Raw genomic sequence first — 13,266 nt, forward strand, 5'->3', positions numbered from 1 at the left:
TCCAAATGTTCTTGGGAAATTATCAACCTGTGTCTGCATTAAGTGCACCATCATCATCTCTACACACTGCCAAGGAGAGGTTTTCCTACATGCACCATCTGAATGGTTGAAGGTACAAGTGGAACATGCATCCAAATGTTGCACTCTTGACTGCTCCTGTTCTTGGTTCCAGACAGCCTCACCCTTCTCCAGAAAACACCGTTACTTTCCCTTTGGGGTAGCCCACCCTACCCCACCCCCCAGCAACTGCGGGGTTTTGTCTCTGGAGACTTTCTACATTCCTACAAAGCTTGGGTTTCTCCCGGGCTAGCTGATATCTCTCAGGATCCCCTCCAACTCTACAACTCTATGATTCTATGATTCTCTCAGCTCATCAGCAGTATTTAGGATGTAAGGAATGGCTGTCCTAGGTTCAGAAGGTCCAACCCTGAGTATTTTCCACATGCCATGGTAGACCTTTTATCTCACAAAGCATTTTGCAAGCAGGGGTTATTTTCTTTGCTGGTTTTCAGAAAAGGATTAACATGTTTTAATTTTGTATCTGTAAATGTTGCTTTCTGTCCTGAACCTATGGAGACTGTGCGGGTTAATAATCCATATAAATCCAATATTGGCTGTGTGAGCCATACAGTCCTGTTAAGCAAAGTGTCCCCCTCGAGATTTCCTTATGGCCTTGCTGCTGATAGGGACCATAAACACCAAAGAGCCTTCAGCTATTCATACCACATGGAATGCAGGTCTCATACAAGCTTTAGTCTACAATAGGGAATTGGGGGTTTCGACTGATGAATCTATGAATCTGTGACTGCCTGTGCATTTGCTTCTTCGGGCCCATAATAAAAAAATTATTATTATAAGATTACATCTACAGTTTTCTCTCCCACAGTAAGGCTTCCCCAAGCTTTCTTTTGTAGGGAATGTGGGGCATAAAAGTGTATTCAACTTTGCTTCTCAAAGGAAAGATACAAGGGGATAGACCCTCCAAGTATCCCTATTTTCCAGGGACAGTCTCAGATTTACAGAAGCTGTCCCGGTTTCTGATTTGATCCTGGAATGTCCCGCTTTTCCTTAGGCTGTCCCAATTTTTACCTGAGAAATATTGGAGCGTATGGAGTTATGTGACCCTCGAACCAAGGAGATGAGTAACTATACTACCTTTAGAAGACATCTGAAGGCAGCCCTGCATAGGAATTTTCATATTGACATATGTTTTATTATGCTTTTATATATCTTAGAAGCCATTCAGAGTGGCTGGGGGAACTCAGTCAGATGGGCAGAGTAATAAATAATAAAATTGTTGTTGTTGAAGAATAGGATGTCCCTATCTTCATCAGAGAAATGTTGGAGGGTGTTTAGAAAGAGAATGCCTTTGTTGTTTGGACCAGAAGTGTGCAGGATCCACTGGAATATCTCTGGCTGATTTGCAGAAATCTCTCCCAAAGTAGGCAGTGATAGCTACCACCTTCGTTGATTCAGTGCTTTTTTTCTTTTAAAAAAAATGTTTAGGGTTACTCTCATTTTCCTACTCATCTTGAAATACTGCCCCTCAATGAGGACAAACTTAGATTCACAAAATGTTTAGGGGTATGTGTACCCCTGTGTCCCCCTCAGAAAAAAGCACTAGTTCATTTTAAAAGAAAACAAATTCATGGAGGACGAGGCTATCAACAGCGAATAACCATGATAACTATGTTCTATGTCCACTGCTGGAGGCAGTATGCCTTTGAATGCCAAATGCAGGTGGGCAGAGTGCTGTTGTGCTCATGTACTAGTTGAAGGCTTCCCACAGGCATCTGGCTGGCACTCTGAGAACAGGATGCTGGGTCATTGACCTGATCCGGCGGGCTCGTATTATGTTCTTATTCTAATGCCAACCTATTTAATTTGCGCTCCCAAAACATTACATAAATCGAAATGCAGCTAGCCTTCAAAATTCACACTTCTGTGAATATAGTCATGCTATTCTCCAACAACAACAGACGTTTATTCAAAATGGTGTATATTGGGGCAAACTGTGCATAATGATCCACATATTAGTGAAAATAACATATAACAAAGCATTATGTATGGGGAAATTGCTTACAAGAATGTGCATATGAAGCAAAATTGCATTCAAAAATGTGTACCTTAGGAGAAATCAATAGTAGAATGCTGATATTTTGCATGAGGATTTTTTTTTATAAAAAACAAAGAATTCACAAACTGATGCAGAAATGTTACTAACTGAACTGAAGATTGGAAAAAAAAGAGAAACCAAGATAAACAGAAATTGAAAGATTTACCCATCCCTAGCGGCAACAAAATGGGTTTTTTTCACCTGAATTAGCTGAAATGAAGATAGCTAACCAGGAGTAGATCTTTATCTAAAATGACTGGTGTGCTTAGTTTCAGTACTGAAAACAAATTCCAAGGCTCCAAATATTCTTTAACACTCTGTTCTTTAATTCTAATATTTAATTTAAAATATTGATTTTTAATATTTGATCTGTAGCAATTAGTATTACAGCCAAAATAAAAAATTCCTTCCAGTAGCACCTTAAAGACCAACTAAGTTAGTTCTTGGTATGAGCTTTCGTGTGCATGCACACTTCTTCAGATACACTGAAACAGAAGTTGCCAGACCCTTCTATATAGTGAGAAGGTGGGGAGGGGTATTACTCAGAAGGGTGGTGGGAATGGGAGATTGGCAGATAGCTGAGATGAGCCTGTTGATGACTCTTAACGACTGTAATAGGTCTTACAGGAAAAGGCAAGGGGTGAGAAGGTGAGAAATGGCTTAGTCATGTATAATGAGATAGGAATCCAATGTCTTTGTTCAGACCAGGTCTCCCCATGGTTTTAAGTTTGGTAATGAGTTGCAATTCAGCAGCTTCTCTTTCCAGACTATTTCTGAAATTCCTTTCTAGTAAAACAGCTACTTTGAGATCTTGTATAGAATGTCCTAGGAGATTGAAGTGTTCTCCTACTAGTTTCTCTGTTTTGTGATGTATTACAGCGTATGTGATATAACTGCTTGGTACTTGACAGCTGATATGTCTTTTGATACCAACAATAAAGGCTTGCCAATAAATCTAAGACACTTGAATTTCACATTCGAAAACAGATTTCAAATTTAAAAACCTGCATTTTAAAATGGAATGCCAAAATGGCCAGTTCTGTAAAGCAAATATTTTTCCAGGCCTTCCTTATGACTATTGTTGCAGCTGCAGAGAACAGTAGTTTGCAGTTTCTTAGGATAAGTATTTTTCTACTGTGGATTGAAGGTGCAAAACTCCACTTTAAGGTTGTTTCAGAAATCTGGGAAGTGGTGTTCATGTGTGTCCATCAAATCACTTTTCATTAAAGCTGAGGAGTTATGAGTTGGCAAAGTCAGAAAGGTCCCTTTGCTCAAACCGTGCTGCCCTTGACAGGAACATCACATTCTGGTTTGCCTAGACTGAACTGGAAGGGCTAATGGGGATGCTTTGGGACATAAAGTGACCCCCCCATTTTTCGTTTTATTATTCTTTGCCTATACACCCACCCACCCACCCACCCACCTATTAACCAGCAGGTCTCTAAAAGCATGGATATGCATTTCAAACGGATACCTCATATTATATTTGTGTGGGTATGAGAGTATACATTATGAAATATTAAACGGAAGCATTTTGTACAATAAAGGACAAACTAGCAGTTGAGCTGTAGATTAGTCTTATCACTCTTCTGCAGGAAACCAGGAAGAGATGGAGAGAGAGAGAGGGAGAGAGAGAGAGAGAGAGAGAGAGAGAGAGAGAGAGAGAGAGAGAGGTGTGTGTGCATAAGTCAATTTCTGCCAGAGGAACAGCGCAGGACAAAGCTGAGGTAAAAGCAAGTGACAAAAGGAAGAAGTCAGGCGGATTCCACCCACCTTCCTCTCTCCTGTTTGCTCACTACCTCCCTTTATTTTTATTAAATGGAAGGGGGTTGCTTTTAAACCCTGAAATAGCTGTGTGTGTGTGTGTGTGTGTGTGAGAGAGAGAGAGAGAGAGAGAGAGAGAGAGAGAGAGAGAGCAATCAGCCTGGAAAATGCCCTCTCCTCGTGTGTTTCTTTTGCCCTTTTCCTTCCCACTGAGGCTGGCAGAGGTGTGTCAGCGACGGAATGACAAGAGCCATCAGGCTCCTGCCACCGAAGCACGTGGGTGAATTGGGCAGTCGGCTGTATCAGCAGAGGCCATCGGCACGTTCAGCTGCCTATCAGGACTGCGCCTGGCAGGTGGGGAGATACATTTAGATAAAGCAGGCAGCAATCGTTGATAACAAGTCCCTCAAATGTCAGGCAGCATAAAGGGCAGTATTGATTGCTGCCTCACAGCCCGCCTTTCCTTTTCTTTGGTGCTCTATTTCCCTCCTCTCTCTCCCCTCCCGCCGCTGCCGCACACACACACTCTTCTTCTTCTTTATTATAGGAAAGACTGGCTGGGATAATCTGCCTGCAGAAAAAGGCCATTGTGCTACAACGCACATTGTGTTAGTCGCTAAATAGAACTTATCAGCGTTCCTCCAATTCCGCTAGCCTCTGTTCCAGTTCATCCCTCCCCACCTTCTCCCTGCTTCCTTGCTCTGTTTCCCAGATGATCTCAACCCTTTTGCCTTCCATTTTTGTTATCGTCATTAAAAAGAGTGTGGGGAGGCAGGCCGGTGACTTCCTGACCACCGGCTAATCAAAGGTAAAGTCTGCATCCCTTACCCTGTCCTCACCCAATGGAAATTCATCTCAGATTCCACATACTTTGAGAAACCAGTCCCAAAGCAATCAGGGCCATAGGAATATAAGAAGAGCCTGTGGGGTCAGACCAGTACAGCATCCTGTTCTCACAGTAGTCAACCAGCTGCCTGTGGGAAAACAGCAAGCAGGATTCTAGCACAAGTGCACTTCCCCTCCATGAATTTGTCCAATCCTCTTTCACAGCCATCCAAATTGGTGGCCATCATGGCCTCCTGTGGGAACGAGTTCCATAGTTTGGCTATGTTTTAAGGCTGCAGTCCTGTGCACACTTACCTGGGAGAAAGTCTCATTGGACTAAAGGAGACTTACTTCTGAGTAGAGATGTATAAGAAGTTTGTCTCTCCATCCTGCCCTGTCCTCAAAAACAATCACCTTCTTCTCCTACTGCAAAATGCTTTGAAACTCTATCAGGTTTCAGAAGTGAGACAGTTGCCGCAGGCAGGGATGGGGGAGGAATTGATGCAGTTCACATTTCAAGGCAAACATACTGAATTTGCACTTTCCAAAACGCCATGCAAACCAAAACCCAGCCATCCTTCAAAATTCACACGTCTCCGAATTTTGCAGTGCAGTTCTCTGGCCAAGTAATGTGTGCAAAAATGTAAATGCAAAGGTAAAATGTGCACGTTGATGTATATATTAGTGAAAACAACATACAAGAATGTGTTATATAATGGAAGACTGCTTTGCAGAAATGTGTGTATGAGGAAAAATTGCACAATTTTCATGAGGGTGAAATTAGATAAGGAAGAACATTAAAATGCAATTGTATGTAATTTGGGTTATAAACATTGGTGTTGGGTGAGCAGGAAGTCACTAGTTCTGTTGAATTGGAATATAACTGTTGAGTAACAAATGTAACTTTCAATATGGAAAAAGAAAATATTGTTATTTAAAAAATCGCACTGAATTTTCATGAGGGCTTTTTTAAAAAAAAAGAAGAAAGAAAATGTTGCAGAAATGTGGAGGACCAAACATAAGACTGGAAAAATGAGAAATGGAGAGAAGCTGAAATAGCCCTTTCCTATCTACTGCTTCCCCACCAAGAGAACACTTGCACCCATATAGACCAACCTGATTATATGGCTGAGCATTGAGGATCTTTGGTTGTAGCACACTCTGCAAAGACACGTCTGATGGCAACCAGAATGAGGTCCTTCTCTGTTGGTGGACAGTCTCCCCCTGGAAATAAGGTGTGCAATGAGTTTTCAGTGCCTTCTGAAAATGCATTGAGATTTGGCCTTGAAGAAGTGTTCTGGTTACTGAATGTATGGTTGCATTTTAATATGTACTTCTTCTTTTTGGCTTTACTGGCTTTAAACTTTTATTGGCTTTAAATTTTGCCTATTGCCTGAGGGGTCATATTTTAAGGTTGTAAATCACCTTGGGATTGGTATGGAAGGTGGTGTATCAGTGTTTGAGAATGAATAGATAAATTTCACGTGAGGGGCAAATGCCCTGGGGGAAATTTGGAACAGAGAAGCAAAAGGTGCTCATTCCTCAGCTACTTATCTGCTCCAGACTCTCCTGTCTCAAAGTGCTCTTTATTCTTAAAAAGAGACGGCTGCCAAGGTTTACTTAAACCCTCATACAAAAAAGGTGATTGGGTTCTGGTTGGCAACACGACGACATTGGTCTGGATATCTGCTCTGCACTCTGTTCAATTCTCTCTTTTTTAAGCCAATGTGGATTTCAAGCCAATTCACACCCTCCTCCTTCAATAACGAACAGATCGTTCCCAGCTATTAGGGAGGGGGGAATTGCAATCCTTGACACTTATAATCACCATTTTAATTATTATAATTTTAGAACATGTACAATGCCAATAATAGGGCTCTGAAACAAAAGGCACGGTGTCCCCAGAGAGATAAATGACAATGGGTTTTGTCTCATGTGCTTGCTGTAATTGTGGCTGCCTGATCTGATGCAATTTTGTGCTTTTATATTTTTAGTTTGATAGCATTTTCAAATGTGAAAGGCTTTATGAAAGATAGGCACCAAGGGCCAAATCCAGTTGCTGCTGGCGCTACTCCAAGCACAGGTGACATCCGTGGAGGCCTTGCGGCAGGAAAGCAAATAGCTTAAAGGCTGTGAAATCACAGCAGAACCAGCTGAAAAATAAATGGCTGGCTGGACAGTGTCAGCTTCAGTATTTGCGAAGGAGGATGCTCAGGAAATGCAGCTTCACTGAGCCCCCCTATTTGGAAGAGAAAATGTAGTCAGAGAATTCTACCATGCTGTCTCTGCTCTTCCTGGGTGCTGCAAGCAAAGTGACAATGGTACCTCTGTTGAGATGGCAGTGCCTTTGCTGGTCTTGGGGGCCTTAGTAAATGGCCAACTTTGCCATCCTCAGGAGTCAGCCCTGACTTCAGTGGTATCATTTGACTATGATGCTAGGAGGCTTGCATTGAAGACTCAGGAGCATTGGGGTTTTCTTACAGCCCTGTGCAAACATTCCTTTAAAACAGAATGAATATACAGAGTCAACCTGAAAATGCACAGGTTCCATATATGCAATCTGCATCCTCAGTTTTCGTACAAAATAGATTCCATGAAAATTGTGTGACACTCCCCCCAAGCTGCTGTCAGAGCAGCGGTTCTCAGCCTGGGGTCCCCAGATGTTGTTGGACTACAACTCCCAACATCCCTGAGCTCTGGCCTTGCTAGCTTGGGATGTTGGGAGTTGTAGTTCAACAACGTCTGGGGACCCACAGGTTGAGAAAGGCTGCCCTAGAAAGTACCGTATTTTTTGCACCATAACACTCACTTTTTTCCTCCTAAAAAGTAAGGGGAAATGTCTGTGCGTGTTATGGAGGGAATGCCTACGGGTGGCATGCCTACGGATTTTCCTCCTCTAAAAACTACGTGCGTGTTATGGTCGGGTGCGTGTTATAGAGCGAAAAATACGGTATTTTCCATTGATGTCATGGAAAAGAAGACATGGTTAACCTTCTTCCAGCCGGCCACAATTAGGGCCCTGCTCTCCTTCCCCTGGCAACTATTTGAAATCTTGTTAACCATGGCTGTTACTTGCTTACATGCAGTTAAGGCCTTGCCCACTTTGACCTGCTAGTCTTGCTTAAGGACATAGAAATGTCCTGCCTGATTAGATCAGGGCCCACCTAATCCAGCATTTGCTGCAAGATTCCCATCAAACAGTGATCACTTAGTGATCCACGCCAAGTTGGCTGGTGGTCCCCATGGACCTTCCGCCCATTGCTGACCTATATCACATACTGAAACTGGGATTATGTGCAATTCTCAGGGACACCTGGAAATTGCATTTTGGTTGAAAGAGGCTAGAGATTACTCTTAGGACCCTCACCAAATGTCAAAACTGCCGACATGGCTTCAGTGTGGTCATCAGAATTCAATAGAGGAAACAGAAGTACATATTTGTGGCACTGTGGTGCCTTGTCTCTTTCCTAATATCCCCCTTTCTCTCAACAGCTTAACTAACCATTCCTATATTGCTTTCTTCATCTTGTCAGATGAGTAAGCTGCTTTTTATTCAAAAACGGGGTCCTAAAAATCTGAAGTGGTCATATCTGCTTTTACTGCCAGAAAAAGTCTGACTAGAATGCCAGTGCAACATAATGTTTTCTCTATTTCTTTTTTAGATGTGCAGGAGTCATCCTTAAAATAGCTCCTAAGAAGCTTTACATCACATATGGAAGATTTACTAAGACCCACTTTGCCCCACCGTTAAAAAAACAGATGACAGAATCCATCGATACATTTGAGGGATGCAAGATCTGGAGAGAAGGTTGCTCCAATCCTTAAACGAAGTGGCGTTTTGTCATTAACATTCCCCAAAGATCTTTCATTCTTAAATAAAGTTTGCACAGGTGGAATGGGAGAGTTTGTCTTTTCAGAACTAGTCGCTTTGATCAGTCGCTCACTCTGGAGAGTGGAATATTGAATTCCTTTTGGAGTCATGCTATGCTTAAGCATTTTCCTCTTAGTCTGGCAGCAGCTTCTGGACTTGTGATATATGAGAAGCACCCCTCCCCTCCATTCTATTTTCCTTGACTTCAAGACTTTCAGAGGACATTGCATTTGCAGGACCTGGGAAATAAGACACCACAAACAATTCTGTGGATGCACAGCGACTACTAGTACTGTTACTGCAATGCTACATTTATTAAGCACCTCCAGTGTGCTACGCAGCGCTCATCCCAGTGTGCTTCTGAGCTTCCCAGGACTTGTCAGGAAGAAAACATAGGGCTAGATAGAACTTTTGCCTGATCCAGCAAAGCAGTGCTTAGGTTTTTCTTACAAACAGTAGGATTTTCCCCAAATATTTCTAGAGACATACAGTCCACACTAAATTAATGGCATAGGTAGAGATTGGGAATTGACAAATGAAAACCTGTGCTGTGGTTAGAAAGAGTCATTTGACAGGGAAATTGTGCGTAAAGTGAAAGGTTGGACCTTATAAACAGATCTGTTTGTGAGAGGACCAGGCACAAGACACAGGAGACATTTGCTGGCTTGGGCAACTGTTTCTCAGGTGGTAACTAGGGGTATCATCTGAGTCTGAGAATTCATCTGAGCCTAGCTTGGATATAAACCCCCAGGGCTCTGAAAAGCCCATCTCAATGGGTGGTATACAAATATAATATATAAAACAGCAAATACAAATAAAGCATAATTTATAGTACCAATTTATATCAGCAACAATTCAGCAGCAAATAATACCAGTAAAACCAGGGCTAACAATAGTTCAACCCATTGTACAAATATCTGACATGTATAAGAATATGTACAACCTTCTTGTATAAACCACATCCCTTCCCTCCAAATCTATCCATTTAAGCATGATTCTATACACTTCAAGATCCAATCCCTTCCAAATTATGTTCAATCTCTTCTCTCCTTCATATCTGCAGAGAATGACAGAAAATAATTCCCCTCCCATCTTCTGCAATGTATCTACAATATGTCAATACAGAGAAAGGAGAAAATCATGTTTCTGTAACCATTGTTAAAAGTATAACTCAGCATTGTCTGATAACATCCTTGGTGCACTGCAACAGTTGTTAGGAACTTGAGGCTAAACACCTTTTGTCCTATCAATAACAACATGAGGTATTACAGTCTCATTCCTAACCAAATAAACACATATGAAAACTATTCATAACTGGAACTGTGCACATAGCTTTGGGTAAGAACCGAAAAAGTCAGAAATGGGTTGCATTCAGTCTTCCTCCCAAACTGTTCTGTTCTCACTATAGCAGATCTGTGCATGGAAAATTGTTTGCATAAAAGTGGGTCCCTGTAGCTGAATTAGGTCAACAGGCTGGGGGAACTTCCACCTCCAAGTGAGGGGTGTGGCCTGACGAGAGTACAGCAGCTCTGCTGCACACATGCACACAAGTGTTTTTGCCTAGCTGAAATGAGTCCTTGGACTCTTGCTTGTCTGAATGGTAGATGCAGAGTGGTGTGTGAGTGTGTGTACAAACCAGCCTACTTTACAAAGGTTAAATTTACATTAGTTGCTCCTCCGATGTTGCAACTGGCCCTGCCCACTACTGGCCCATCATGTGGTCCTGAAGGTTGTCCAGAGGGGATGTGGCCCTCGGGCCACTCCTTTGATGTAGCGTATCCCTGAGTACCAATTTCAGAATCTAGTGTCCCTATTTTTCAGGGACAGTCCCAGATTTACAGAAGCCATCCCAGTTTCTGATTTGATCCCAGAATGTCCCTCTTTTCCTTAGGGCGTCTCTTTTTCATCCAAGAAATGTTGGAAGATATAGAGTTATGCAACCCCTGAACCAAGGAGACAACCTTTAGAAGACACCTGCAGGCATCCTTGCATAGGGAAGTTTTTTTAATGTTTAATGTTTTATTATGTTTTTATATAAAAAGGATGCGGGTGGCGCTGTGGGTAAAACCTCAGTGCCTAGGGCTTGCCGGTCGCATGGTCGGCGGTTCGAATCCCCGCAGCGGGGTGAGCTCCCATCTTTCGGTCCCAGCTCCTGCCCACCTAGCAGTTCGAAAGCATGCTTAAGTGCAAGTAGATAAATAGGTACCGCTTTATAGCGGGAAGGTAAACAGCGTTTCCGTGTGCTGCGCTGGTGCTGGCTCGCCAGAGCAGCTTCATCACTCTGACCACATGACCCGGAAGTGTCTCCGGACAGCGCTGGCCCTTGGCTTCTTAAGCGAGATGGGCACACAACCCTAGAGTCGGACACGACTGGCCCATACGGGCAGGGGTACCTTTATGTTTTTATATATGTTGGAAGTAGCCCAGAGTGGCTGGGGCAACCCAGTCAGATGGGTGGGGTATAAATAATAAAGTTGCTGTTGTTGTTGTTGAATAGGATGTCCCTATTTTCATCAGAGAAATGTTGAAGGGTATGCCATTTGTTGTTCTTTTACTCTGTCCAGACTCTTTAATGTTAATTTATAAAGCCCTAAATGACTTAGGACCCTATTAGATGGACCTTCAGGCCTCTACTTAAGCCCACAAGTTGCAATTCCAAACCATTACAACCATTTTTATTTTTATTTTACCATTGTTTTCTAGAGTTTCAGGATTGCACCCTAAGTGCTTTTTCACCTTCCTCTACACCATTTCTGTAGCTGTCACCTTCTTCAGCACTGCATAGAACAATTTCCCTTCTGACTGAGCCATATTTCTAGCAATCTGCTTCTTTCTCTCTCAGCTCCCTGTCACATTAAGAAATCTGAAACCAGGAGCTAAGATCAGTGGCATCGAGTTTAAAAAGGAAATGACAAAATAAACATTCAGCAATCTATAAAAAGGGGGGAGGGAATACAGGCCATTTATGACAATACAGAAGTATACTTCCAACAAACACTCTGTTGCCGCTGACATCTTCTAAGTAGATAAAATGCTAATGTCTACAGGCAGACAATGCCTCAGTCTAAAAGGAGACAGATTACTTTTCATACCTAATCAGGGCTGATTTGAACTGCAGAGAGGCTGCTGTATCTTGCAGTTCCCTTCAGAATCTGACATCCTAATCACTAGCACAGTCCCTGTGATTTGAGGGTAAACTCACAAACCGGCATGGACAAAGTCTGCCCCGTGCAAAGGTCACGCTGAGCGAGGTCGCGCAACCTGATCATCTCAGGGAAGGCGGCATTTGCCTCCGAGGCGCTGTCTTTCTTCGAAGCGTGGGCAACAGCAATGCTAGAGCTTCCAGGCAGGCATTCACTGGCGACCCCCTTCAAGCAGTCGGAAGAAGTCAAGCTCTGAGTGTCAGGCTCTGTCATTGCAGACGCAGCACAAATACCTTCCGGTGATGCCACTGTCGGGGTAGAACAGCATTGTCAGAGCACCAGCAGCAGCTCAAGAAACCAGCTGTTCTGACAGGGCTGGCAGGCATATAAAAAACAAGAGATAAGGGGAAAGCTGAAAGCAGTGGGTTATCATGTGCATAGACAGAGTGCAGGGAGGGGGAGGGGTCAAATATCACTCAAAGAGGGGTCTAAACTGAGCTGCTAATTACTCACAGGAAATAAGCAGCTTTACAATCATTCTGCAGTAGCTATTCCACAAGTCTTAGAGCCCTTTCTTGGCACTGAGACAAAATGTTCCTTCTGGGGTGTCCAATCATTCACACATGGAAGTCTTCACTTGAACATGATATTGTCTCAAAGAAGAGAGACAGAAACCTCCTTCAGGCATTCAGTATGAATGGGGAAAGGGGATCTCACCCGCTAGATGCCAACACTCATGTAGGCCATGCCACCCAGGCAGCGTGTACTTGGCATCAGTCTGCATATGGATATACAGTCGTGCCTTGGTTTTAGAACAGCTTAGTTCTCGAAGGTTTTGGTTCCCGAACGCCACAAACCCAAAAGTGAGTGTTCTGGTTTGCAAACTATTTTTGGAAGCCAAATGTCCGACGGGGCTTCCACGGCTTCTGATTGGCTGCAGGAGCTTCCTGCAGCCAATCAGAAACCGCGCTTTGGTTTTCAAATGTTTTGGAAGTCGAACAGACTTCCGGAACAGATTCCGTTCGACTTCCAAGGTATGACTTTACACGCGTGGGGCTCAGGAGCACCAATCAGCCAGTGCTTGCATCCCTCTGGAAGGAACCTTGTGCAAGTAAATCTACATGCACTCTTTCAGAATGGTGCTGGACAAATGTGCCAGTGTATGCACAGATGTTTAGGATGTAGGGGTTAGGGGAGAAATTCAGTTCAGTTTGCAATTTTATGCAGACCTGCCTTATTCACTGTTGCTGAACCAACACACTAATGGAAATGCAGCAATCCTTCAAAATTTTCACTTCTTCAAACTTTGCTGTTTTAGGTTCTCCAACCTATCAAGTGTACAACAATATGTCTATATTAGGAGAGGAATTGTTCAGCTTGTAAACCTTTTGAAATTAATGGATTTAAGATTTCAGTAGTCTACTCTGCATATAATTTAGTTGGCTATCACCCATAGAAAATAAATATCTGCATAGTGCAAGGAAACATTTTCAAATTACATATGTGGGAAATCTGTAATCATCCACAAGAATCTGGTCCTGAGAACT

At 42.9% G+C, this 13,266-nt stretch overlaps 2 long non-coding RNA genes across 3 annotated transcripts in view; one reads left to right on the top strand and one right to left on the bottom strand.

Annotated features, from left to right (window-relative positions):
• Positions 1-3,596: 3,596 nt before the first annotated feature.
• On the top strand, positions 3,597-8,564 carry LOC309528139. Its single transcript, XR_014217561.1, has 3 exons — positions 3,597-3,843; positions 4,593-4,688; positions 8,368-8,564. It is a non-coding gene; the product is annotated as an uncharacterized lncRNA (long non-coding RNA).
• Positions 8,565-10,977: 2,413 nt separating this feature from the next.
• Positions 10,978-13,266, bottom strand: part of LOC309528126 — a 44,267-nt gene continuing 41,978 nt past the window's right edge. Inside the window, exons 7-8 of one of the 2 annotated variants that reach the window (XR_014217540.1) lie at positions 11,669-12,027; positions 10,978-11,439 (exon numbers count right to left, since the gene is read on the bottom strand). This is a non-coding gene — a long non-coding RNA (uncharacterized lncRNA). Of the gene's footprint in view, positions 12,028-13,266 lie in introns of both variants that reach the window. The other variant, XR_014217541.1, reaches the window with a different exon arrangement.

This window comes from Podarcis vaucheri (genome assembly GCF_965113315.1).
Source record: "Podarcis vaucheri genome assembly, chromosome: 3".
Taxonomy (NCBI): Eukaryota; Metazoa; Chordata; class Lepidosauria; order Squamata; family Lacertidae; genus Podarcis; species Podarcis vaucheri.